Here is a 25513-nt window from a genome sequence, read left to right as displayed (position 1 = left end):
AAGCCTGAAGATGGAAAGAACTGGCTCTGGATGGGATAAATCCCCTGTTATGGAGAGGTTTAATTCACAGAAAGGCTGGACAACCATCTCATGGGTGTGCATATGGGTTTAGAGCAGCTGGGGGCTGGGCCAGATAGGCTATGGTTCCCCTTAAGGCTTCAGCTGTATTCATTTTCATACACCTGCCTGTGATCCTCAGAAATCCCTGGTGGGAAGCCTTGAGCTTGGCTGAAGGAGCCTGGATACCAATAAAAGTCACAGTTAAGTGTTTTTCAATACAAAATGTATTTTTTCAGTTTTTCAAGGAAATAGTTGATCATTCAAAAAAAATTGGAAAGGAGAAGGAAGAAATGCACACATGCACACACACACACAATCCTATCAGAGACTCACTGTTAATATTTTGGGACATATTATTCCTGTCTTTTTAATGGATCTTTCCCATTTTATATTGCTGTATTATAGTTGTATGTTAATTATTTATTGTTGCATAACAAATCACACCAAAATTTGGTGCCTGAAAGTGGCAATACACACATCTCTTACCTGTGGGTCATCAATTCAGAAGCAGCCAGTTGGGACCCCTGGCTCCAGCTAGTTTCTGTAGCTGTGGTTAGGCTGGGGCTGTGGCCAGCTCTGGGTTCCTCTCAAAGGCTTCTGCATTCACAAGTCTGGTGCCTGGGTTTGGGTATTCCTAGGGCATCTTTCTCTCTCTGTGTAGTCTGGCCATGTGATCTTTCAGCATGGGCTTCAAGGGGGACATGATGGGCTCTACATGGTGGCTCAGGACTCCAAAGCTTTCTTAAGATAAAGAGCCAGGCAGGAGTCTTTTATGAACTCGCCTTGGAAGTCAGTAGCAAGGGTGGGAGACAGTCCTTTACTTGGACTCACTTCACTGACTTTACTGCTGTCAATTTCACCTAGCTTAACACATATGAATTGAGTGACCATTAAGGGCAGGGTACCATGCCATGTGCTGGAGATTTAAAGATGAATAAGACATGCTTCCTCCCTTCAATTTATTTTTAATTTGGGGGTTGCACCCACAAGCCATTGTTTCCTTTAGGTTGCACACTGATTACTGCAGTAATTGATATAACATATATTGGGCACTTCAAACCCTGGTTCTACCACTTCCTAACAGGTTTAAATGAATTAACCCATGTAAAACTCAGCCCAGTACCTGGCTTATGGTAAGGGCTCAATGAGTGTCAGCTTTGCTGGTTAACTGCCTGTTTGCCCTCAGATCTGTCCTGGACCTTCCCTTGCTCTGCTCTGTATTTCAGGAAACTACATTCTCTGGGCTCCCTGTAACTCTCAGGAAGGGTCAGCCATTTGGAGGAAGACCAGTGGAAGACCAGAAGACAGAATTTGGATAGAGGCAGAATATTCTCCCCCTTCTCTCTGCATCCTGTGGCATCTCCTCCATGGCTCCAGCTCAGATCCTGATGTGGTTTCAGCTCCCACAGGGCAGCTTCCTGTTTTCCTCCAGCCCTAGGAACTGTGTCCCACTACTTTTAATCTCAAAGCTGCCTTATGAGCATCAGTTTGCTTTCTCATCTCTATTGTCTCTTGAATCAGTTATTTCCTGTATTAAATTTCCCTGGATTGAAACACCTAAAGTGGTTCATATTTCCTGTTGAAAGAGTTAGCTTCAGGCTGGGCACGCCTATAATCCCAGCACTTTGGGAGGCTAAGGCAGGTGGATCACTTGAGCTCAGAAGTTTGAGACTAGCCTGGGCAACAAAGTGAGACCCCCCCCATCTGTATAAAAAATAAAAAATTAGCCAGGAATAGTGGTGAATTCCTGTAGTCCCAGCTACTCAGGAGGCTGAGGTGAGAGGATTGCTTGAGGCCAGGAAGTTGAGGCTGCAGTAATCTGTGATCACACCACTGCACTTCAGCCTGGGCAACAGAGATAGACCTTGTCCCCCTCAAAACAATTAGCTGCTAATATTAGTATTAGTATCTCATTGAACTGTATAACAGCTCTATCAGGTGGGTGCCCTTATTATTGTCCTTTTGTAGATGGGGAAACTGAGCAGAGGAAGATTAAGTAACTTGTCTCAAATCACAAAGTGGTGGAGCCAGAATATGAACCCAAATCTGTCTTCAGTCTAGTTCCTGATGTGCACAATCAGGTAAAATAGCTATCTACTTACTTGCTGAGCTTTTAGAAGCCTCTTTTTACTCTTTAAGGCACTACCAAAGTTGGGGAGGGGTGTCTCTTGATATCCAGCGGTTTTCTCTTTCTGGGAGTCTGTCCAGGACATTTTCTCATAAAGCTCTTGTGAAAACTCATGAATGAATAAAATACATGTGGTTCATTTCTGCGTTGCTCTGTTTTGGTGATTTATTGATAATTTAGAGGCTTTACTGTCTAATGTATGGGCAGATCATGGGTAGTTGATTAAGAGCGGGGCTAGTGGTCATGTCTATAAAACGCTGAGTATGGGCCCTGGGAAGAAAGAAATGCAATCTCACGTGATAAGATTGTTTCGCTGGTGTAGCTAGAGTCAATTGCTGATACCTTTTTCTACAAAGCCATCCATAAGAGTCCAAGGAATGCCCGTGTCATTCAAAAGGTACTCAAAATTGAGAACAGCTGCCTTTGAGTGGGACAAAACATGAAGGAAAGCTTTACAAAGTGGAAAATTACTATGGTTCCCCTGAGGCTGGTGTGAGGAATGAAACATCAGATTAATCTCACACACAAAGTAAGAAGTATATTAACAATTACTGTCATTCCAGAAAGATATTAAACATGAGCACTGATGAAAGATTACATTGGTTCAGAGAACTGGGGCCTTTCCTCACAACAGAGATCATTATTATTGGCAAGAAGATACTTTACCCTTTTAATCACAAATCCACTCTCAGGTTTTGCCAGTTAGGCAAGGACTAAATTTGAGGTGAGCTCCCTTTCCGCGCTACCTACAGAGGGGTCCATATGGCGTTGTTCTGAATTTCCATCCTAACTTAAAGGGAAACTTTCACAATGTCCGGAGCCCTTGATGTCCTGCAAATTAAAAGGAGGAGGATGTCCTTAAGTTCCTTGCAGCAGGAACCCACTTAAGTGGCACCAATCTTGACTTCCACATGGAACAGTACATCTATAAAAGGAAAAGTGATGGCATCTACATCATAAATCTGAAGAGGACCTGGGAGAAGCTTCTGCTGGCAGCTCGTGCCATTGTTGCCATTGAAAACCCTGCTGATGTCAGTGTTATACCCTTCAGGAATACTGGCCAGAGGGCTGTTCTGAAGTTTGCTGCTGCCACTGGAGCTACTCCAATTGCTGGCCGCTTCACTCCTGGAACCTTCACTAACCAGATCCAGGCAGCCTTACCGGGAGCCACGGCTTCTTGTGGTTACTGACCCCAGGGCTGACCACCAGCCTCTCACGGAGGCATCTTATGTTAACCTACCTACCATTGCTCTGTGTAACACAGATTCTCCTCTGCACTATGTGGACATTGCCATCCCATGCAACAACAAACTCAGTGGGTTTGATGTGGTGGATGCTGGCTCAGGAAGTTCTGCGCATCCGTGGCACCATTTCCCATGAACACCTGTGGGAGGTCATGCCTGATCTCTACTTCTACAGAGATCCTGAAGAGATTGAAAAAGAAGAGCAGGCTGCTGCTGAAAAGGTGACGACCAAGGAGGAATTTCAGGGTGAATGGACTGCTCCAGCTCCTGAGTTCACTGCTACTCAGCCTGAGGTTGCAGACTGGTCTGAAGGTGTGCAGGTGTCCTCTGCGTCTATCCAGCAGTTCCCTACTGAAGACTGGGGTGCTCAGCCTGCCACGGAAGACTGGTCTGCAGCTCCCACTGCTCAGGCCACTGAATGGGTAGAAGCAACCACTGAATGGTCTTAAGCTGTTCTTGCATGGGCTCTTAAGCAACATGGAAAAATGGTTTATGAAAAATAAACATCAGTTTCTAAAAAAAAAAAAAAAAATTTTGAGGTGAGCTAATCATTGAGGACTTCCCTGGAGCCTGGGTAACCTTGGCAAGTCTGGTTGAGCTGGAAATGTAACAGGCTTACTACTTTTTGCTTTTGTGTGATTGCATCTTCCTATCCTCCAGCTGTGAAAATCATCTCTGTCCAGCACCTCGGGTTATTTGAAGATTGGTTACATCCTCCCCACTTTGGTATTTCTACTGTAAACAATACTGGAATGAGGTCTTTAATGAGGACTTTTGAAATGGGATCCAGTTTCAATGGGATGCCTGAGAGTGTGAGGGGAAAGATACCACATTCCCTGCACCTTATACCTCTGTCCCCTGCCCCAGGAAACAAGTCTTTTCCTGTTTCTCCATTCAAAGCATCCTCCTTCCACAGTTAGCATTGAAGCTGATAGGGCTCAAAGCCACATCTAGGCAATAAGGTTAGACAAACCATTCTTCAGCTTTAACTCCTTAGCATTTCCCCCCCGACTCATTTCCTGATTCATGAGTGCAAGACACCGTAAGCAATTAATTTTCATTTTATTCAGAGACAGCTCACCTGATAGGTCTGATGAATCCTTTTTCTGTGGGAATTCCCAAGGACCAAAGCAAAACCAGTTCAAACCCAAGATGAGTCTCGTTAAATCCCAAGCTCACCAAGCTCGAATCATGAGACCGGGCGTGGCTTGCAAGCCCATGCTTGAACGAGGTATTAGAGGCAGGCACACGGTGCTGACCTTTCAGATTCGCTGCCTCCTTATCGATAATGCAAACAGCAGCCCTCAGAGTTTAGAGCGGGCACAAAGCAGAAAAATCCTAGAGATCAGGATACATCCTTACTGTGGTTCCAGAGAATACATATGGAGAAGGGGCCAGCATGGAATCCAGAGAGCAGGTGGCAGCCAGGCCCTCGCCTTGGGCCCTTGGTGCCCAGGCCAACCCTGACACTGGCTAAAGGATAATGACTGAAGAACAAAAAGAAATGGTTTAGCTGGGTGGTTGTCCACGCACCCAGCTAAAGCTCAATTATTGGCCTGTTTGCACATTTTACAGTATCTGTAATTTTACAGTAACTGATATGATAAAAACCATATCAGTTTTTAGAATGTGGCAAAGAACTTTTCCAACTTTTGATCAGCAAACTCAGAAGAGAAGGATCTCCAGGCTTCCTGTCTCATCACCCTCAGCAAGTAGAGTTCCTGAGCCAATGCAGGGACAAGACTTTGCTCTACCTGTCAGCAATTATTAATAACTGCAACTCCTCCATGCAAGCAATTGATTCAGAATGAACTAGAATTTTCTATTCTTAACTCCAAACACCCAGGAAATGGAGTCCAGCTGGCTCAGTCTGAGTCACATACTCACAATTGGCCCAATCATCTTTGGGTAAGGTGACTTGGGCTTCATAGAACATACATGGCTGCCTGGGGCCAATCCCTGGGTGAGGGGACAGAGTAGGGTCCTTGTAAGCTGCCAGAACCTATAAGTAGTGTGTCTTATAGTTGTCTTGCGGAGAAAGAAGACCTGGGCAGTGATTCCTATTTTTCCTCAAATCGAATGTCCCTATTACACTACGCACTCCTTCTTTAAATTCTCCACTTTCTGGCTTAATTGTGCTTTCAGAATTTGGGACATGTACTGTTAGATAGACACAATGCTAAGGATCCCAGATTCTAGTTTTTGAATTTTGCAACATGGCGGCACATTTTTCTGTAACTGTCTCTAGGCTCGGCATTAGCTAGATCCACCAAGATGATGGCCAAGTTAGATGAATCACCAGACTGTAACGCATAGTTACCAAGATATGCCAGGCATTTTCAACCTTTCATCCTTTATTCTTGTTGTCTTCTCAGCCTGGAATAGCCTTAAATAATCCAGCTACTGAAATGCTGTTCATTATCCTTAAGGCACAGTTCATATGCCAATTCGTCCCTGAAGTCTCCCTTAATCCTTCCAAGTTTTGAGTTGCCAGATTTAGCAAATGAAATAAAGAATACCCAGTTAAATTTGAATTTCAGATACACAATGAATAGTCTTTTCTATAAGTATGTCCTAAATATTTCATAGAGCATACTTATACTGAAAAATTACCTGTTACTTATAAAATTTAACTGGATGTCCCACATTTTAATCTGGTAATCCTACCCTAGTTGGGTTTAGGTATAACCTCTTCTTGCTCCTGACATTTTGCCTGCACTTCATTTTTCACATTTATTTTATTTAGCCGTGGAGTAGTGGGTTGTTTCTATTTTCTCCTTTCTCACTAAATTGTAAGATACCTGAATGCAGAATTGTTCCTTATTTATCTTTATATTTCTATCTTATCTTTTTATCTCCTCCACATCATCTAGGAGAATGTCCTATACACACTAGGAATTAATAACTATTCTAGTTAGTGAATGAAAATTTCATTAAACCTAAGCCTTTGGCTGTCACATATATGAGATGTATGTTTGCAGCCGAAGTCCAAACTCTACTCCCAAATAATAGTAATCCATGCCTTTTATTTGAACAGTTAAATGCCAGCCACTGTACTAAGGGCTTTATATCCAATCTAAAAAAGTAAACTATACTACTATCTTATGAGTAGATAGGATAACCCCATTTCACAGATGAAAACAGATGAGGATTCAGAGGTTGCGATAATATTCCCAAAGTCACAAAGCTAAGAATTGTCAGGGTCAGGATTCGAACTTTAGATATGCCTATCTTCAAAGCTAGTAAGTTAACCTTATCTACTCTCACACCAAAGAAAGACTGGGTGGGTCTCTGTTTTTGCTAGAATATTGGTTCAGCTGGTTTTATTTTTTATAGTGACCAAAATTTTAGTGGTATCAATGGATAGAAGTTCATTTGTCTCTTATGCACTAACATAAATCAGAGTTGACAGTCCAGCAGGGGAGGCGGGTCTGCTCCTCAGTGTCTCTCAGACACCTGGGTCCTTCTATCTTGCGGTTTCACAATCTCAATGGCTGCTGCCCTTCCTGCAGGATCGATGCAGTTCACCCCATCTACATTCCAATCTGTGGGCTTGGAAAAGTAGAAAATGAAAGGCAAGCAACTTCCTTTTAGGAATATGGTCCTGCCTTTGTTCACACCTCCCTTCCACTCACATCCATTGGCCCCAAGATAGGCACAGAGCCACACCTCACTGCATGGAAAGTGGAAAGTGTAGTCTTCAGGTGGTTGTCCTTACACCTAGCTAAAGCTTAAGGGTCCCTTACTTAAAGGAAGAAGGAGAGAATGGGTATTGGGTGCGTCCAGCAAGCTCTGTGACAGTCATCAGAGTAAAGGAGGCAGGGCAGATGTTATAAGTGGGAGAAGATAAATTCAGGGAGCAGAGGAGTCAGGGAGGTGAGAGCATGGAGACAGCAAGAGGACAGTGGTAGACACATGGCTGAGTTATGGGCTGTGCTAGATCTCCCTGTCCCCAGAGGTCTGCTGTGAAGGTGGGTGCAGTGGGCATCTGCCATCCTTTCCGGTCACCCGATACCCTGACCACACTTCCTATGTCGGAGAGAGTTCTCACTAAATTAACCAATTCCCCCCTTAATAAATGAACTTGCCCATCCCCACCTAGATAGAAGCCAGAAACTTGATTTTTGAGCCTCCTTGGTAGCCAGGACACAGTCAAGAGGCTGTATCTGCTCTAGATAACGAACTAGAAACCAGTGAACCAGAAAAGCAGCTGCTGGGTAGAATCCATTCTAATGAAAATGTTGGCAAACACCTCCATTTATAAGAGGCAGTAGGAACAGAGGTTCCAGTGGTAGCAGGGCTCAGTGTTGGTGGTGTAAACTGAAGAAGCTATGCCCAAGAGTGGCATCTGTAGGGTTATGGTAGATTGAATAACTGTCTCCACTCTTCATTTTCTCCCTGTAATAGAATCGAAGCTTTTAACCATGTGACTCTGTAGTGCCTCCTGTGGCAGAAAACAGAGTCTACATTCTGGACCGTTGACTGAGGGCTTGGTTGTGTGACTTGTTTTGAGCCATGGACAGTAGACAAAAGGGACAGCATCTCAGAGAGGCCTTAAGAAGCATGGTGAGTTTCCATCAGCCCACTTGAGTCTCCTTCCTCACCATGAGAAGACTATGTTCCATATAACCATTGCTCCTTCCATCTGGGTCTTAGAAGGAAGAAACCTGAAACAGACCTGAAACTGACCTGAACTCTAAACCAAACTCCAGTTTGCTCAGCTGAGCCCAGCAGAGATTAGCCAAGCCACAACAGATCCATGAACAGAGAATAAAATGCTCGTTGTTGAGATTGGAGAATAATTTGCTATGTGGCACTACTGCCAAAGAAACCTGACTAATACCATTTCCTACTGGCATGTTTCTGAGGTGTATTTGGGCAGGGCTGATGTTCAGCGAGTATGTTCCGGAACAGTTGCAGAGGTTATCTACCACCTTCCACTCCTCTGATTACTTGGAGCCTGTGTTGTGAAGTTGTCAAATATTTGACAGTTGTCCTTAGGTTTGGTTGTTTCTGGCAACGTGGCTACCATATCTGATTCTCTAGCCTTTCTGGAGATTCTGTGATATGCCTGATATCCTTGAATAAATTAACTTTCTGCATATATTAGGGGTAACTCATGTTTTGGTTTGCAACTTGAAACCCTGGCTAAGAGAGGGTCACCAGGGATGGGAGAGTATCAAAATCAAGGCCACATAAGGTATCTCTCACCTCCCTCAGTGATCACAGGACATTTCCAATTTGCTTCATGGAAGCATTTCAGCATTTGCTAGCTTTGGACTTTGGGTAAAGTGTCAACAACCTAAGAACTCTGATTCTAGATTTTACAGATTTGGCACTGGTACTTAAGATTCTTCTCCTTGGTACTGCTGGGGTAGATTATTTTTTCTTTCAGGCCACTGGAAAGAAGACTTGGCTGTGACCCAAGAGACCTGGGCTCCAATCCCAACTGTGCCAGCAAGCTGCGAGACCTTGAGAAAGGGTGTTCCTTTTTTGGGTCTTAGTTTTCCTGTATCCAGAATCCCAAGACAATAACATCTGCTTTCCTTTTTATGATGGTGGCCAGGAAAAAAAAGAAATCAGGCGAACATGTCATGGAAAGTCACAAGACCTAAGTAAATGCAAAGTGTATGGTGTGCATCTGCGTTGAATATGTAGGATGGTGTTAAGTATGTACAAATGTATACATAAGCACACATGCAGTCAAGAAGGAAATGTGCAAACTTTTTTTTGTAGTTTTTCTCGGGGCTATGAGGTTACAGTTGATTTAAATATTCTTAAATGCCCCTGCATTTTCGACATCTTTTATAATGATCATGCATTACTTATTTAATAAAATGACTATTTTTAAAAGAATAGAGATGTAATAATGTGCTATGTTAATGTAGGATATTTATTATAAGAAATTATCTTGAAAGCATGACTCTTATATCAAGTAGAAGTAAATATGAGGACAGGCAGGGAAAATGGAGAGATGAAATGGGAGGAAATGGTAGGAAGGAGGTACCCCCTTGTAGTCAGGGCACTAGACCCTTATAGAAAGAAAGATGAGGAGAGGAGTATGGCAGAGGGATCACCTTTCTACACCCAAGGAACCCCTCTGTAATGTGGCACTTTGAGTCATGGAATCATTCATCACTCGGTAAGGCCATGCCCACCAAATGCACGGGAAGTTGAGAAGAAACCTGACCTCCCCAGCATTAGCCTATAAGGTTATGTTGTTGCTTTCTCCCAGCACCAGGGTAATAAAAGATCTGGTTACATAGATCCTCAGGAAATCCTCAGGAAATAATCTGAGCATATGAGCCTGGTGAAAAGGGGCCAAGAATTTTCTCTGGGTCCTAGGTTTTTTGAGACGCCTGCAGCAACTGTCTTCCAAAAAGATTTTCCCACTGTAAATACAATGATTAAGAGGATGAAGGAAACTGAGGCTACAAGCTGAGAGTAAGCACAGAAGCCACAGGGTTTGGTTGGGCTGTTTGCCACCTCATCCACATCCTTACTATTTGACCCCAACAAGACTCTGACCCTGTTGAGAGAGAGAGAGAGACAGAGAGAGACAGAGAGAGAGAGAGAGAGACAGAGAGAGACAGAGACACAGAGAGAAATGCATTCTCCTCTCTTCCCTTAATTCATGCTTCCTAAAAAGTTGCCAGATCCATTCCACAAACCTTTATGGAGCAACTAGTATGTTCCAGTCACAGCACAAAGCTCATGAGTACAAGATAACATCCCAAGATTAGTCTAAAGTGGTACACAGGTTCTCTAAGAAAGGTAGAGTTAATAATGATCATTGCTAATATTTTTGCAGGTTCACTATGTACCAGGCACATGCACTTTCCATGGGTTATCTCATTTAAGCCTCACACCAATACTATGAGGTAAGCGCTATTATTGTCCTTATTTTACAGATGGGAAAACTTCAGCTTGGGGACTTTAATTTGCTGAGGTCACACAGCTTACTAGCAAAGGAGAAAATGTGTGAATCTAATGACCTGGCTCCAAGCCCACCTGCTTAGTTGCTCTGCAGTACAGTGCAGAGGCAGGAAACAGTGGAGGGTAGTCCAGTCAGCCTGGGGAAGATCAGAGAAGGCTTCATGCGGGAGGTGACTATTGAGCTGGGTCTTGAAGCATAAGCAGGAGTTTGCTTGAGGACAAGGAGGCAGGAAGGGTATGACAGTAGGAGAGCAGAATATTCTGAGGCAAGGGGTGGAGAGACAGGTTGGACTCTTGTGGAAATACCACATATTCTATTACAGCTAGAAGGTAGGGGGCCAGCAGGGGTAGGCTATGAAGGGTGAGGAGCCTGTTGAGATCTTGGCTCAGCAACTCCCACACCTGGTGGCTTCCCCTCAGAACCAATCATGGACATGTGGATTTGCCAGCAGGCAGCAGGTGAGCCAGCAGGGGCCTCACAGACCTGATGCTCCCAGCCCAGCTGGGGCTCCTTTCCAAGGAGCTGAGTTGGTTCTTTTCCAGAATATTCCCTGGTGGACCTGAAGGCAGCCTGCCTGAGTGCCAGATACAGCAGCTGGGTTGGAATATGAGAGGAAAAAGTTATGGCCGTAAGAGAGGAGAAGTCTTTTACCTGAAATGCACAGTGGTCAAGACTGCAGGCTTTGCCCAAGAAACATGGATTTGAAGCCCAACTCTTGCATGTACCTACAGTGTGATCTTCAATATGTGACTTACCTGCTCTGTTCCTCAAGTGTGTCTTCTGTAAATTTGAGAACCATCATAGGTATTTCTTAGGCTATTGGTGAAGGTTAAATGAAGCAATTCATATCCAGGACTTAATGCAATGCCTTGCACAGAGTAAACACTCAGTTAATAGTGATCTTGATTATAAGCAGTCATGGCTTCTCATTCAACATTCATTCAAAAAGATTTATTGAGTGTTTGTTTAATGCCTGGCACTGGATAATGGCCATGAACAAGGAATACAAAGTTCTTGTCCTCCTGGAGTTTATATTTTAGGGAGGGAGACAGACAATAAGCAATTAATATTTGTAATAATTCCAGATAGTGGTGAGTGCTGTGCAGATAATAAAAGAGTAAAATGTGTGTGTGTGTGTGTGTGCATGCATGTGCACATGTGAGCTTTAGATAAAACCATGAGATGAGGCTGTCACTTGAGGAGGTGACATTTGAGCAGAGATCTGAATCAAAGAAGCTTATCTTATGCAAATATAGAGTAAGAATGATTCAGGCAGAGGACATAACAAATGTAAAGGCCAGGAGGCAAGGAATTGCTTAATATATTCAAGGAATTACCAGAAAGACAATGAGCTGGAAGTAGGAGAGTGATGGGAGATTAGGGAGGGTAATAATGATGACAACAATAACTTCTATTGAGCACTTGTTTAGGGTTAGGTAATTCCCACTCACTCCCTTCACAGGCTCTACAAGGAAGGAGCAATCAAAGTTCCCATTTTACAACTGAGAAATTAAGACCCATCAAAGCAAAGGAGCTTGCCCAAGGTCACATAACCAATATGGGGCTTCAGAGCCAAGACCTGGGACCAGGAAATTGCCCCAGAGCTCATTCATAATCACTGCCCTATTCTACCCTAACCGGAAAGACACTCAACTGTGTGTCCAGCTCTGTGCTTGGCAGAGGGAAGTGCAAGTGTGTGTGTGTGCGTGCGTGCACGCACACGCATATTTGTGAGTGTGTGTGTGCAAGAACTGGGATCAGGGGAGGAACAGAGTGAGCATTACAGATGTTTCTTTGCTCTTAGTTGTGGAAGGAAGACTGACACACAAGAAAGCATGATGATTAATTCAACATGAAATATGATTAAGTGACAAGTTACATGGCCCTGACCCTAGTGCCTTGAGAACTTTCTAGAGAAGAGCAAATTGATGAAGGGACAAAAGGGAAGAAGGAGAGTTTAGTGATTAAAAGTAAGGACACCAGACCTAGACTCTAGTACTCAAATCCCAGCTCTTCCACTTATCAGCAATGTGATTTGGGGAAAATTACTTAAGCCTCTCTGTGCCAGTTGCCTCATCTATAAAATGGGAATGATGACAGTACCTACCTCACAGGTTTGTTGAGGATTAAACAAACAAGTTGATGCACATAGAGCACTTAAAATAGTGCCTAGCAGAAAATAAGGAGTAAACACAGGTTTGCCATGATCAAGATTTATTTTTTGCTATTTTGGTCCTAGATTTTAAAAAATGGCTTCACAGATATGACACGCATGTTCAATAGCCTCTTATTAATGTATACATTTATTCCTACTAACCCTCAATGTTGTAATTTCAATATAGGTGATCTCTATAGTGATGATATTAAAGATGATCCCTCCACAGCACCTGACACACTGGTGTTTCGGTTCCTTGAACTTCTTTCCTCTAACGACCTTCTCCTCTACCTTCTCTCAGTCACTCTGTCCCATTGCCACACCCTATAACTTCACCCCATCACTAATCTTGATTTCTTGTGTCCACCTGCTAAACACTATGGTCTCAAGTAACCCAACTCCGACAATCTTTTGTCGTAACTGGGACCCCCAGTTGCTCAATCCTACCATGTTGCTATTCATGGCCAACCATTAAAATAACTACCTTGTGAATTGTCTCCAACTCCTTTGTCCCCCTCTGGCTTTGCCATCCTCTCTTGGCAAAACAAAGCCCTGGTTAAATGCAGTCCTACCTACTCTATACTCAAACCTGTGCAGCTGAAAGTGGCTAGAGAAAAATCACACCACTTCCTGCTGGTGTTACTTTAAATTCCTGACCACAGACTTCAATTCATATGGATTTCTCCAGTGAATCCACTCTTTCACTGTGTAGATAAGCTTCTGCTTCTATCTAAAGTCAATCCCTCTTCTCATTTGCCAGATCTTATCCCCTCTTGTCTACCAAAGGGTATCCCCTCAGCAATTCTCTCCTCTCTCTCCCAGAATTTTTCCTCTACAAGATCATTGACAGCAGCATACAAACCTGTTTTTTTTCTTTCTTCTTAATAAGTTTTTATCCAGCCACACTGCATTAGTTATCTATGCTATGTATACCCAAAATTTAGCAGCTCAAGCCCTGATTCAACGTCTCTCACAAGGATGTCAACTAGGGCTGCAGTTATCTCAAGGCTTGATGGGGAGATGATTCACTTCTAAGCGCGCGCACACACACACACACACACACACAGCTGTGGGGAGGGCTCAGGTGCTTGGTGGCTATTGGCTAGAAACATTAGTTCCTTGCCACTTGAGCTTCTCCACTGGGCAGTTCACAACCTGGCAGTTTGCTTCCTTCTGAGCCAGCAAACCAAGAGAGTACCCAAGACAAGCTTTTTGACAACCTGGCCGATCTCATCACTTCTGTCTCATTCTTTTTGTTAGAAGTAAGTCAGGCTAGGAGAAATTGGAACCCTTGTGCACTGCTGCTGGGAATGTAAAATGGTACAGTGGAAAATAGTACTGTGGGTCTTCAAAACATTACCACATATCCCAGCAATTCCACTTCTGAGTATACACACAAAAAAACTGAAAGCAGGAACTCGAACAGATATCTGTATACTCATGTTCATAATAGCATCCACAATAGCCAACAGGTACAAACAACTGAAGTGTTCATTGAAAGATGAATGGATAAACAAAATATAGTATATAGATACACTGGAATATTATTCAGCCATAAAAAGGAATGAAATTCTGACATATGCTACAACATGGATGACCCTTGAAGACATTATACCAAGTGAAATAAACCAGGCACAAAAGGAGAAATATTGTATGATTCTACTTGTAGCCATCTGGAATAAATTCAGAGACAGAAAAAAAGTAGAAGGGTGGTTCCCAGGGGCTGGGGGGAGAAATGGGGAGTTATTGTTTAATAGGAACAGAGTTTCAGCTTGGGAAAATGAAAAAGTTTAAGGGATGCATAGTGGTGATGGTTGCATAACAAGGCAAATGTAGTTAATATAACTGAACTGCACACTTAAAACTTGTTAAAATGGTAAATTTTTTGTTAAGTATATTTTATCATTTTTTTAAAATTATAGCAAAAAAAAATTAGTGAACTTACACTCAAGGGAAAGCATGAATAGCAGGAGGCAGAAATCATTGGGGCATCTTGGAGACACCTACCACACCCATTTGCCCTTACTACCCCATTTTCTTTTTTTTCCTTTTCCTGTTTATTTTGAGATAGAGTTTCGTTGTGTCTCCCAGGCTGGAGTGCAGCGGCATGATCTCCACTCACTGCAGCCTCCACCTCCTGGGTTCAAGTGATTCTCTTGCCTCAGTCTCCCAAACAGCTGGGATTACAGGCATTTGCCACCACACTCGGTTAATTTTTGTATTTTTAGTAGAGATGGGGCTTCACCATGTTAACCAGGCTGGTCTCGAACTCCTGACCTCAGGTGATCCACCCATCTCGGCTTCCCAAAGTGCTGGGATTACAGGTGTGAGGCACCACTCCCAGACTCTACCACCCCATTTTCCTAGCCGCAAAACCCCTTGTGGCAGGCAGAATTCTAAGCCCCAGGATTTCTCCCACTTGCCATGTACACACCTTGTATAGTCCCCTCTCCTTGAGTATGGGAGGGGCCAGTGAATAAGATGAAATACTACACTTCTGATTGGGTTACTAATCAGCTAACTTTGAGTTTATCAAAAGGGAGATATCCTGGGTGGGCCTGACCTAATCAGGTGAGCCCTTTATGAGAAGATGAAGTGTCAGAGATGCTCTCTTTTTGGCCAATACCAAGCAAACTGCTAGTCTGTGAGAGGGTCTGTGAAGGGGGGTACATGGCAAAGGCCTGAGGGTCACCTCTAGGAGCTGAAAGTGACTGCTGGCTGCCAGTCTGCAAAAAAATAACTGCTGCAAGGACCTTAACTGTGCCAACAACTGAGTGGGCTTGGAAGAGAACTCTGAGCCTCAGATGAGAATCCACCCTAGCAGACACATTGATTTCACCTGGTGACACCCCAAGCAGAGGACCCAGCTAACCCCTGTCCAGACTCCCAACCCATGGAAAATGTAGGATGATAACTGCATGTATTTTAAGCCACTAAGTTTGTGCTAACTTGTTACACAGCAATAGAAAACTAATAGACCCTCGCAAAGAGCTGTTTATATTTGCTGTAATAACCTGTGTCACTCTCTACTCTGGTCAGCCTTTGACCTTACTCTGCCGCTGAACTGCTCTTCTCAAGGTTACCAGTGACCTCCACGTTCCTAAAGCCAATGGTCCATTCTCAGTGCAAAGTCTATCTTACTTGACTAGAATGCAGCATCTGACACAGTTGACATTGCATTCCAGTCTCTCTTCCCCTTTAAAGAATTTCTTCCCTTGGCTTCTCGGATGCCATGCTCTTCTGGTTTCCCTTCTGCCCTTTCAGTCTCCTTTATTGGTTCCTCCTTTTTTATTTGACATAAGGAAGGCCTCAGCCGTTGGTCCTCTTCTCTCTCTACCTTTGCTTCTGAAGTGACCTTGTCCTGTCTCATGGCTTTAAAGACCAACTCTATGCCAATGACTCCCAAGTACATATCTCCAGCTTAGAGCTCTCTCTGGAACCCGCTCATATAGCCAACTACCTACACTTGGATGTTCAATAGATACCCTGATCTTCATATCTCCTAAGCTGACTTGTGGGTCTCCCCCACACTCACCCCGCCTGCATTTTTCTCCATCTCAGTGAATGAAAACTCAGTCCTTCCAGTTGCTCAGGCCAGAAAACGTGGAGTCATCCTTGACTTCCCTCTCTCTACTCCACATCGAGTCCACCAGGAAACCCTGCTGCTTCCTCTCCAAAATAAGCCCAGAACCCTCCAAGCCTTTACCACTCTTTTACTGTTATCATGGTTCATGCCATGATCGTCTCTGGCCTGAATATTAAAATATCTTCCTCACTGCTTTGCAGGCTTACTCCCTTGCCCCACTAATGCTAGAGCTAGAAGCATCCTTCTAAAATGTAAATCTGATTACATCACTTTTCTACTTGAAACCTTGCAATGGCTCCTATTTCATTTGGAGTAAAAGCCAAAGTTATCATAGAAACCTAAAGGTATTTCACGACCTCTCTTCTTCCCATCACCAACGCTCCTCACCCTCTCACCCCCAGCTAACAACCTCTCTGACTTCACCTCCAACTACCTCCTTCCTGCCTCTTTCCGTTCCAGCCACACAGGCCTCCTCGCTGTTTTGAACACATGAGGCATGCTCCATTCTTAGGGTCTTTGCACTCATTGATCCCTCTGCTTAGAATACTTTCCCCTTGGAAGCCTGCATGGTCCATTCTGCCTTTCCCTCAGGCCACTGCTCAAAGGTCATCTTCTCTATGAACCCCACCTTCACCAAAACCACCAAACGAAACTGTAAACAGTACTGATCCAAACTCCTGATCCTTCCCCTGCTATTCTTTTCCCCAACATTCTTATCATTTGCTAACATAACATATTATTTATTTATTTAAACATTTTTGGTTTGTTGTTCTCTACACTTTGCTGGAATTCAAGTTCCTTGAGGGCAAGGGTTTTTTTATCTTTGTCTCTCCACTGACATATCCCAAATACCTGGAATAGAACCTGCCATCTCACAGGAACTCGACAAATATTTGTTGAAATGCCATAGGCACTTGCCATGTGCCAGGCACTCTATGAGTCACTGGAGAAACAGATATGAGAAGACCTGCTCCTCGTCAGCATGGAGCGGAGAGTTTAGAGTGATGTTTCTCAAAGTAGAGTCTGGTAAGTTCCAACATTACATTCACCTGGGGCATTTTTTCAAAATGCAGATTCCCAGGCCTTGTCAAGAGCTACTGAATCACAATTTCCAAGAAGGGGGACTGGGAGTCTGTATTTTTAACAAGCCTCCTTGGTGATCCTTCTGTCTACCAGTTGAGAAGCAAGAGTCTAGTGGAACTATGACCCACAGTTCTGGGAAATGGTATTTGTTCCCAAGTTTATTACATCAACTTGGCCAAGTCATTTTACCTACTTGGCCTTAGTTTATTCAAACATCCAGTGAGATTAAAATGTTTAAAGGATACCTTTGGCAGCCTACAGAGTAGTGCAGGTATGCCCTTGCTACAGTCCACTGGAGAAAATTTCTGGACTGCTTTGGGTAGCAGTAACCGGCAACAAAATCCTTTATTACATGTACAAAAGGCTATGCTTCTTAAAATTTACAATCTCAATTACTGCAAAGGGGCAAAAGATGTTAACAGTAACCGGAAGGTGCAAATAAGCCCAAAGAATGGATGACAGGGCTTCCCAGGCAGTCAACATGTTTCAAAAGCAGCCTGTAAATGCTGCTCCCTGTTGATTTCTAGAAACTTCCAGGAGCACCAACTTCTGGACATCTCATATGCACCCATGACCAGCTGGTGGAGTCTGGTCTGTGTAGGAAGTTTGTCTGTTGGGGAGGAGTCATGGGGCCATGTTGGGGGAGGTTTGGCTCTGCCACTTTTTAACAGTGAGACCTTAGAAATGTTGGCATCACTGAGCCTCAGTTTTCTACAGCTAGAAAATTAGCATAATAATTAATTCATCATTCATGCAAATACCTGATAAATGATGAATTCATTCATTCAACAACTTTTAAATTTGGTAAGCATTAGCTGAGATAATGTGTGTGAAGTGACATGCTTATCACTGGAAGCCTCTGGGATTCACAAATATGAGCGGTCGTGTAATTTGGAAACCGTTTTGTTTGTATCCAAATTTTATTTTGAAAAAATTCAAAACTATAGAAAATTTAAAGAACAGTACAACGAACTTCGTCCTTCACCTAAACTATTGTATTAGTCAGGGCTCTCCAGAGGGACAGAACTAATAGGAGAGATGCATTTATCAAAGGGAGTTTATTAGGGAGAATTGGGTCACATGACCACAAGGCAAAGTCCCACGACTTCTGTAAGCCGAGGAGCAAGGAAGTCAGTAGTGGCTCAATACGAGTCCCAAAGCCTCAAAAGTAGGGAAGCCAACAGTGCCGCCTTCAATCTGTGGCTAAAGGCAAACCACTGGTTTGAGTCTAAGGGTCCAAAGGCCGAAGAACGTGGAGTCTGATGTCCAAGGGCAGGAAGCATCCAGCATGGGAGGAAAATGAAAATCTGAAGGCTCAGCAAGCCAACTTACTCAACCTTCTTCCATCTGCCTTTTCTAGCCTTGCTGGCAGCCGATTGGATGATGCCCAACCACATTAAGGGTAGGTCTTCCTTTCCTAGTCCACTGACTCAAATGTTAATCTCCTCTGGCAACACCCTCACAGACACACCAGAAACAATACTTTGCATCCTTCAATCCAATCAAGTTGACACTTAATACTAACCATCACACCTATCAATTGTTGCTACATTTGCTTTTTTCTATATATGTACACACACACACACACACACACACACACACACACACACACACACACACACACTCTTTTGATGGAATCATTTGAAAAGAAGTTGCAAATACCACAACCCTTTGCTTCTAACTACTCAGCATGAATCTCCTAAGAATGAGGACATTCTCCTGCAGGTATCACACTTGAGCCATTAATATTGCTGCAATGATGTTGCATAGTAACAAACATTCAAATTTCCTGAAGATGCCCCAAAATGTCTTTAATAGTTTTTTTTTTTAATTGATCCAGGATTCAAACCGTGATCACCCATTGTTTTATTGCTTTTAGTTGCTATGTTTGTATGTCCATTGTGTCTCCTTTAATCGAGAAAAGTGCTACATTTTATTTCTCCTTATTTGGTCTTTCATGACATTGAGATGTTTTGTAGCCCAGGACAGTTGTTCTGCAGAATGGTCTGATTGTTTCCTTATGATTAGATTCTGGTGTAAAAGACAGGAATACTGCATAAACGATGATGTCTCCAGAGCATCACTTCTGGAGACACAGAATATCTGTTTTTTTCATTATTAGTGATGGTAATTCTGATCACTTGATTAAGGTGATAGTGCCAGATTTTCCCATTGTAGAGGTTCCTTTTAACCTTTTGTAATTACTAAATAATTCATGGAGTTATCCTTTGAGATGGTATAAATAACCAGTTTCTCAATAACTTTTCACTCAGTGGTTTTGGCATCTCCTCAAAGTTTGTTGCAAAATGGCAATTTTCTATTTCTCTTTGTCCTACAATACATATTAGTTAACATCTAATCCAGTTTCCCCTTCAATTTTACTTCTTTCTTTTTTTTCTTCTCTTTTCTTCCTCCTTTTCTCCTTCCCTTCCTTCCCTTCTCCCTCTTCCCCACCCTTTCCTCCTTTCTTCCCTCAGGTTGGTGGCAGAATCCATTTCCCTGGGATTGTAGAACTGAGGTCCTGTTCTCTTGCTGGCCATTGGCTGGGAATTACTGTCAGTTCTGAGACTGCCTGCAGGTTTTTCATACCAAAAGGCAATCTTCATAAGTCCTCTCACAGCAGAGCAGCTTCTTCAAGCCATCAAGGGAGGTAAGTCTCTTTCTAGTAGGCTAAGACAGAGAGTTATTGAAAACAGTTTTAATAGGTAGATGGTTAGGGTTAGAGTGTGTATCTCAATGGTAACATGACACCGCTAACCAGGGAAAAGTTGACTCTAAGTGGGAGGAGAGACTGAAAAAATCTTATTTTTTATGTATAAAGCATACACACACACACACACACACACACACACACACACACACACAGAGAGAGAGAACATAAACTGATAAACAGTATATCTGTTATTAACATTTCATGAGGAATCTAACAAAAAAATGTTTTCAAATGCTCCTTTAGGGAGAGACATAATATCACTGGGTTAGGCCATAAAGCTGGTTTCTTTCAACCACAGTGATGGAAGGTAGGTTTGAGGGTACCCAAAATCATTGATGGGAATCCCTTACACTGATCTCACTCCCTAGAGTTGACCAATGGCTTTCATTTATAGCAGGTGTTCTTACTGCCAGATCTGGACTTTTAAGGGGCAGTGGATGGACTTTGGGTGGAGGAATCTCTGACTTCCTGAACTGTAGGCACAGCGTAGGTACTGATACGGTTTGGCTGTGTTCTGACCCAAATCTTATCTTGAATTTTGACTCCCATAATTCCCACGTGTAGTGGGAGGAACCCAGTGGGAGGTGATTGAATTATGGGGGCAGGTCTTTCCTGTGCTGTTCTCATGATAGTGAATGAGTCTCATGAGATCTGATGGTTTTAAAAATGGAGTTTCCCCGCACAAGCCCTCTCTGCCTGCTGTCACCCATGTAAGACAAGACTTGCTCCTCCTTGCCTTCTGCTGTGATTGTGAGACCTCCCCAGCTACATGGAACTGTAAGCCCATTAAACCTCTTTCTTTTGTGAATTGCCCAGTCTTGGATATGTCTTTATCTCGGGTATGTCTTTACCAGCAGTGTGAAAATGGACTAATACAGGTACCTGTGTATGAGGGCTGGTGAAACATAGTCATTAAATCACAGAGCTTGAGTTGGACAACCTGGTTCAACTTCTGGTCTGCTGTTTACTGTGTGACTTGGGCAAATTATTTCACCTCTTCAAGTTTATTAACCATAAAATGGGGATAAAAAATAGTACCAAATCATAGGTTTGCTGTGACAATTAAATAAATAAAGTATCTAGAACAGTGATTGGAACATAGTGTTTAGCAAATGGTAGCTATTATTATTATGCATGTTTATATTTATGAGAAGACATATTTATATATGTTTATATTTATGGGAAGACATTTATGAAAAGACAATTTTGTGCTTTCATAAAATTCTCAAAGGGATCTATGACTCCCAAAAGGTTAAGAATCTCAGAAATGTAAGAACTATTCTTATCATAAACCCATTAAGTAACATATAATCCTCTCCCTGCTTATCCACATCCAAAGAGCCAACATGTTCTGGCTACTCAATTAGAATATCTACTCACCACTTAGATATATGACCTAGCCCAACCACGCACCATCTCACACAAACGATTTCAACAGCCACCTTCTTCAACCTCCTACTCTTACCACCATTTGATCTCTTAGTTCTCTTTGTCTCCAGTCTTGCCCTGTTTCAGTCATCTGGAATTGTGTTGTTTGTTTGGGTTTTTTAATCTTTCAAATCCTATCCAATCTTTCTCTCCTACTGCAAATCCTTCAGTGGTTCTCCATGACTTAGGCAAAATCTTTCTGCATGATGTAGTTTCTGATCTGACCCTGTCCACCTCTCTTGACTTACAGTCCGCCTCTCCCTGTCTCCCGCACTATGCTAGAGCTATCGTATGCCCACCCCTCTCCTGCCTCCATGCCTTGCTGGTGCTCTTCTCTATCTGGAATGCCCTTGTCTCTCTGGCAGCAAGTCTCAAACTCAAAGCCTTGCCTGAAATTTCCAGACAGACTTATGTTTATATGCTTTCTCTGTACTCACCTTGAATTTTAAAACAATATTTCCTTGTTTTGTGGTCATTTTTTTTTCTCTCCAAAGACTGTGAGCTCCTTAAAGACAGGAATCAAATAGTTTCATCTTTCATCTTTGGTGCTGAGTTTACTTAGTATATGTTCAATAAATGTTTATTGGATAAGTGAATTAATAAATAAATTTAAAAATTAATAAAGTTTAATAAGTTGCCCACGCTCCTATGTAACTGAAATAGCTGAATCTGGAGTCCAGTGTATTCACACTGGTTTTGATCATAAAGAACAGTAAAACCCCAAGTTTTCTTATCTTAATCAAAAGGTCAGGCACAGTAGCTCATGCCTGTAATCCCAGCACTTTGGGAGGGCAAGGCAGGAAGACTGCTGTAGGCCAAGGCAAAAGGATTGCTTCAGCCCAGGAGTTTGAGATCAGCCTGAGCAACATAGGGAGACCCCATCTCTATAATTTTTTTTTTTAATTAGCCAGGTGTAGTGGCATGAAGCTGTAGTCCCAGCTACCCGGGAGGCTGAGGAGGGACGGTCACTTGAGCTCAGGAGGTCAAAGCTGCAGTAAGCCATGATCATGCCACTGCACTCCAGCCTGGATGACAGAGCAAGACCCTGTCTCAGAAAACAATTTTACAAAAGAGCAATAGGCCCAGAACTTGGAAGTCCAAGGGGCATCTTTCAGAGTTTCAGTCCAAGGTGGACCCAGGGGGTCCAATGACAACATCACCAGCGGTCTCTCTCTCTACCCCTCAGCCCTATTTTCTTCTCAGCTCTTACCTTTATCCACTAAAGAGGGTCCTTACCAGCAAGGCTTAGTTCATCCTTACAGCACCATGGTTTTAGAAAAAAACAGAAAACAACTTCTTGCCCTAGCAACCATAGATTAGTTCACTTGATGGCACTCTGATTGGCCTGCTTTGGTCTTAGTCTGCCCAATACACTAATTGTTGTAAGCAAGGAGATGGGGAGTCATGTTTGGCCAAGCCTTAACTACATGTCCACCTTTGTGGCCAGAGGACAAGCAAAGTAATGCAATTAGCAGTCCACTGGTGTCAGATGGGATGTGGAGGTACAGTGACAATGGATAGAGGTTTCTGGGAAGATAGAAGCTGTGTATCTTCACTCTACCCAATGCTCCCTTCATTACTCCATGGAGTTTTCTAGCCAATGATGGGCAGAAAAAGAGACAACACTTATTTTTACTTCCATGAATACTTTAGGGAGGTGGCTGAAAGGAATCTTGGTCATTGTGCTTTACAGCCAGTTTTAGTTGTTTAAACGTGATTGATTTGTGGCCTCAGCTCTTTGGGGGAATAAGCACATAACAATTCCATTTATTTCATTCACTACCTTTAGTTATATTGTATTAAATCTTCCTCACAGTGTAGCAGATACCTTACCAAGAACATAAACTGATCCAATTATTTTCTTGACACATCAGGCAATTGAAACTCAATTCAGTCTAGTTTAAGACTATGGTTCTGAATGTCCATTTCAAACTCCCAGGCTGTCTCAACTCGAATAAGGGGATTGTGAACTGCTGCTCTTCCTTCTTCTGTCTCTGGGCATTGTATGGTGGGAATGGGGAAAAGCATTGTATGGTGGGAATGGGGAAAACAGGGGAGGACACAAGCAGTACTAGTTCACTTCCTTTCCCCTCCCCTGCCTGGGTTTAACCTTGCAGGCAACTGAGAGTTAGGAAGAAGAGATAAGTTATCTGCTGGCAGAGGGTGAGGAGATGCCCTTGGTCTGCTCTGTTTGATGTAGTCCTCTCTGTGTTGATGACATGCATGGTTTTCTAGAGGTAATATTGAGCCTCATCCTGGCACCTGCTGCCCCAGATGTCCCTGACCCCTCTAATCTCTCTCAATGATCCTTTACCTTGTGGGGTATCCATCCTCTGATCAGCTTTGGACATCTTCCTGTCCCCTGCCCCTTCCTTTAGCACTCTGCTACCTTGCATGAAGCCCTGAGAACCTCTGACATCCTCTTTAACATTCTCAAATGGTTGTGGGGAACTAGGCTGGGTAGAAGATGCCTCATTTTCTTCCTAGGCACAAGGCAATAGATGGAATGCTTGCGTCCCCCAAAAATCCTTTGTTGAAGTCCTAATCCCCAATATGGTGGTATAATGAGGTGGGGCCTTTACTAAGTGATTATGAATGGAATTTGTACCCTTATAAAAGAGGCCCCACAGAACTGTCTTGCCCCTTCCACCACATGAGGACCCAGTGAGAAGACAGCCATTTATGATCCAGGAAGCAGACCCGCACAAGACACCAAGTCTGCCATGATCTTGGACTTCCCAGCCTCCAGAACCACGAGGAATAGATTTCTGTTGTTTATAAACCACCCAGTCTATGGTATTTTTGGTATTTTTGTTACGGCAGTCTCAGAGGACCAAGACACACATTATGCACAGTCCCATCCCATCTCTCCATACTATTGGGGGCTACTCCAGCTAGCCTCATGATTTTAGAAATCTCCAGGTAGGAAGTCCTTGGGTGCATGCATGCTTCCAACCTGGAGCTGCCACTGATACACATTATGCCTTGTGCAGGCTGTAAAAGAGCACCTCATCTGAATGGACAAATTACCCTTTTCCCTCAGCCCCTATTCTTGCCCTCAGCCAGCCTTCTTAATGAATGTTTAAAATGCACAATCCTATGTTGTGGTCCCCCCCCAGATTCCAGGATAGGCACGCCAAGTTCTCCCAAGAATCCCTTCACCTGTGACGGCAGCCCAGGATTTGCCTACTGACTCGGAAGTTCCACAAACATCCAGGGAGGGTGCCAATCTCCACTTCTTGCAAGCAACCCCCTCAGTGATTTTCTTGAAGCTTCATCTTCCTTCAATTTGGTGGGACAGCTGTTCTTATAGTGTGGTCATGGACTCCTGGGGGTCTTCAAGACACTTTCAGGGGATTCACAAGGTTAAAATCATTTTCATAATAAAACATTTGCCTTTCTGACTGTGTTGACTTTTGCACTAATGGTACAATAATGGTAGATGAAACTGCTAGCAGCTCAGCATGAATGAAGGCAGTGGTACCCAAATATACTAGCAGCCATTAGGTTCTTCACCACCACACACTCACCAGTAGGAAAAAAGAATTCCAGTTTCCATTAAGAATGCTCATGGTTGTAATCCCAGAACTTTGGGACGCTGAGATGGGCAGATCACCTGAGGTCAGGAGTTTGAGACCAGCCTGGTCAACATGGCAGAAACCCCACCCACCTCTATTAAAAAACAAAAATTAGCTGGGTGTGGTGGCAGGTGTCTATAATCCCAGCTACTAGAAAGGCTGAGGCAGGAGAATCACTTGAACCCAGGAGGTGGAGGTTGCAATGAGCCAAGATTGTGCCACCGCACTCCAGCCTGGGTGACAAAGAGTCCGTCTCAAAAAAAAAAAGAATGCTTTGATGAAGCAGTAAAAATTATTAAATTTTGTAAATCTCAACCCTTCGAGAGAGATACATATGTGTACACACATACATATATTTTGACGGAGTATCACTCTGTCACCAGGCTGGAGTGCAGTGGCGTGATCCCAGCTCACTACAACCTCCACCTCCCGGGTTCAAGCAATTCTCCTGCCTCAGCCTCCTGAGTAGCTGGGACTACAGCATGCATCACCATGCCCAGCTAATTTTTAAATTTTTAATAGAGATGGGTTTCACCATGTTGGCCAGGATGGTCTCGATCTCTTGACCTCATGATCTGTCCACCTTGGCCTCCTAAAGTGC

General features: G+C 43.3%; 1 long non-coding RNA gene and 1 pseudogene across 3 annotated transcripts in view; both read left to right on the top strand.

The window, feature by feature from the left end:
• The window catches only part of LOC105497674 (uncharacterized), a 58771-nt gene extending 57090 nt beyond the window's left edge, over nucleotides 1-1681 (top strand). For all 3 annotated transcript variants that reach the window (XR_011608506.1, XR_011608505.1, XR_011608507.1), the window contains exon 4: nucleotides 1287-1681. This is a non-coding gene — a long non-coding RNA (uncharacterized lncRNA). The remainder of the gene's footprint in view (nucleotides 1-1286) is intronic.
• Nucleotides 1682-2998: 1317 nt separating this feature from the next.
• LOC105497673 (small ribosomal subunit protein uS2-like) lies at nucleotides 2999-3908 on the top strand (annotated as a pseudogene).
• The last annotated feature ends 21605 nt before the right edge of the window (nucleotides 3909-25513 follow it).

This window comes from Macaca nemestrina, chromosome 10 (genome assembly GCF_043159975.1).
Source record: "Macaca nemestrina isolate mMacNem1 chromosome 10, mMacNem.hap1, whole genome shotgun sequence".
Taxonomy (NCBI): Eukaryota; Metazoa; Chordata; class Mammalia; order Primates; family Cercopithecidae; genus Macaca; species Macaca nemestrina.
The sequence above is the reverse complement of the archived record's forward strand: the minus strand, read 5'-3'. Positions and strand labels throughout refer to the sequence as shown.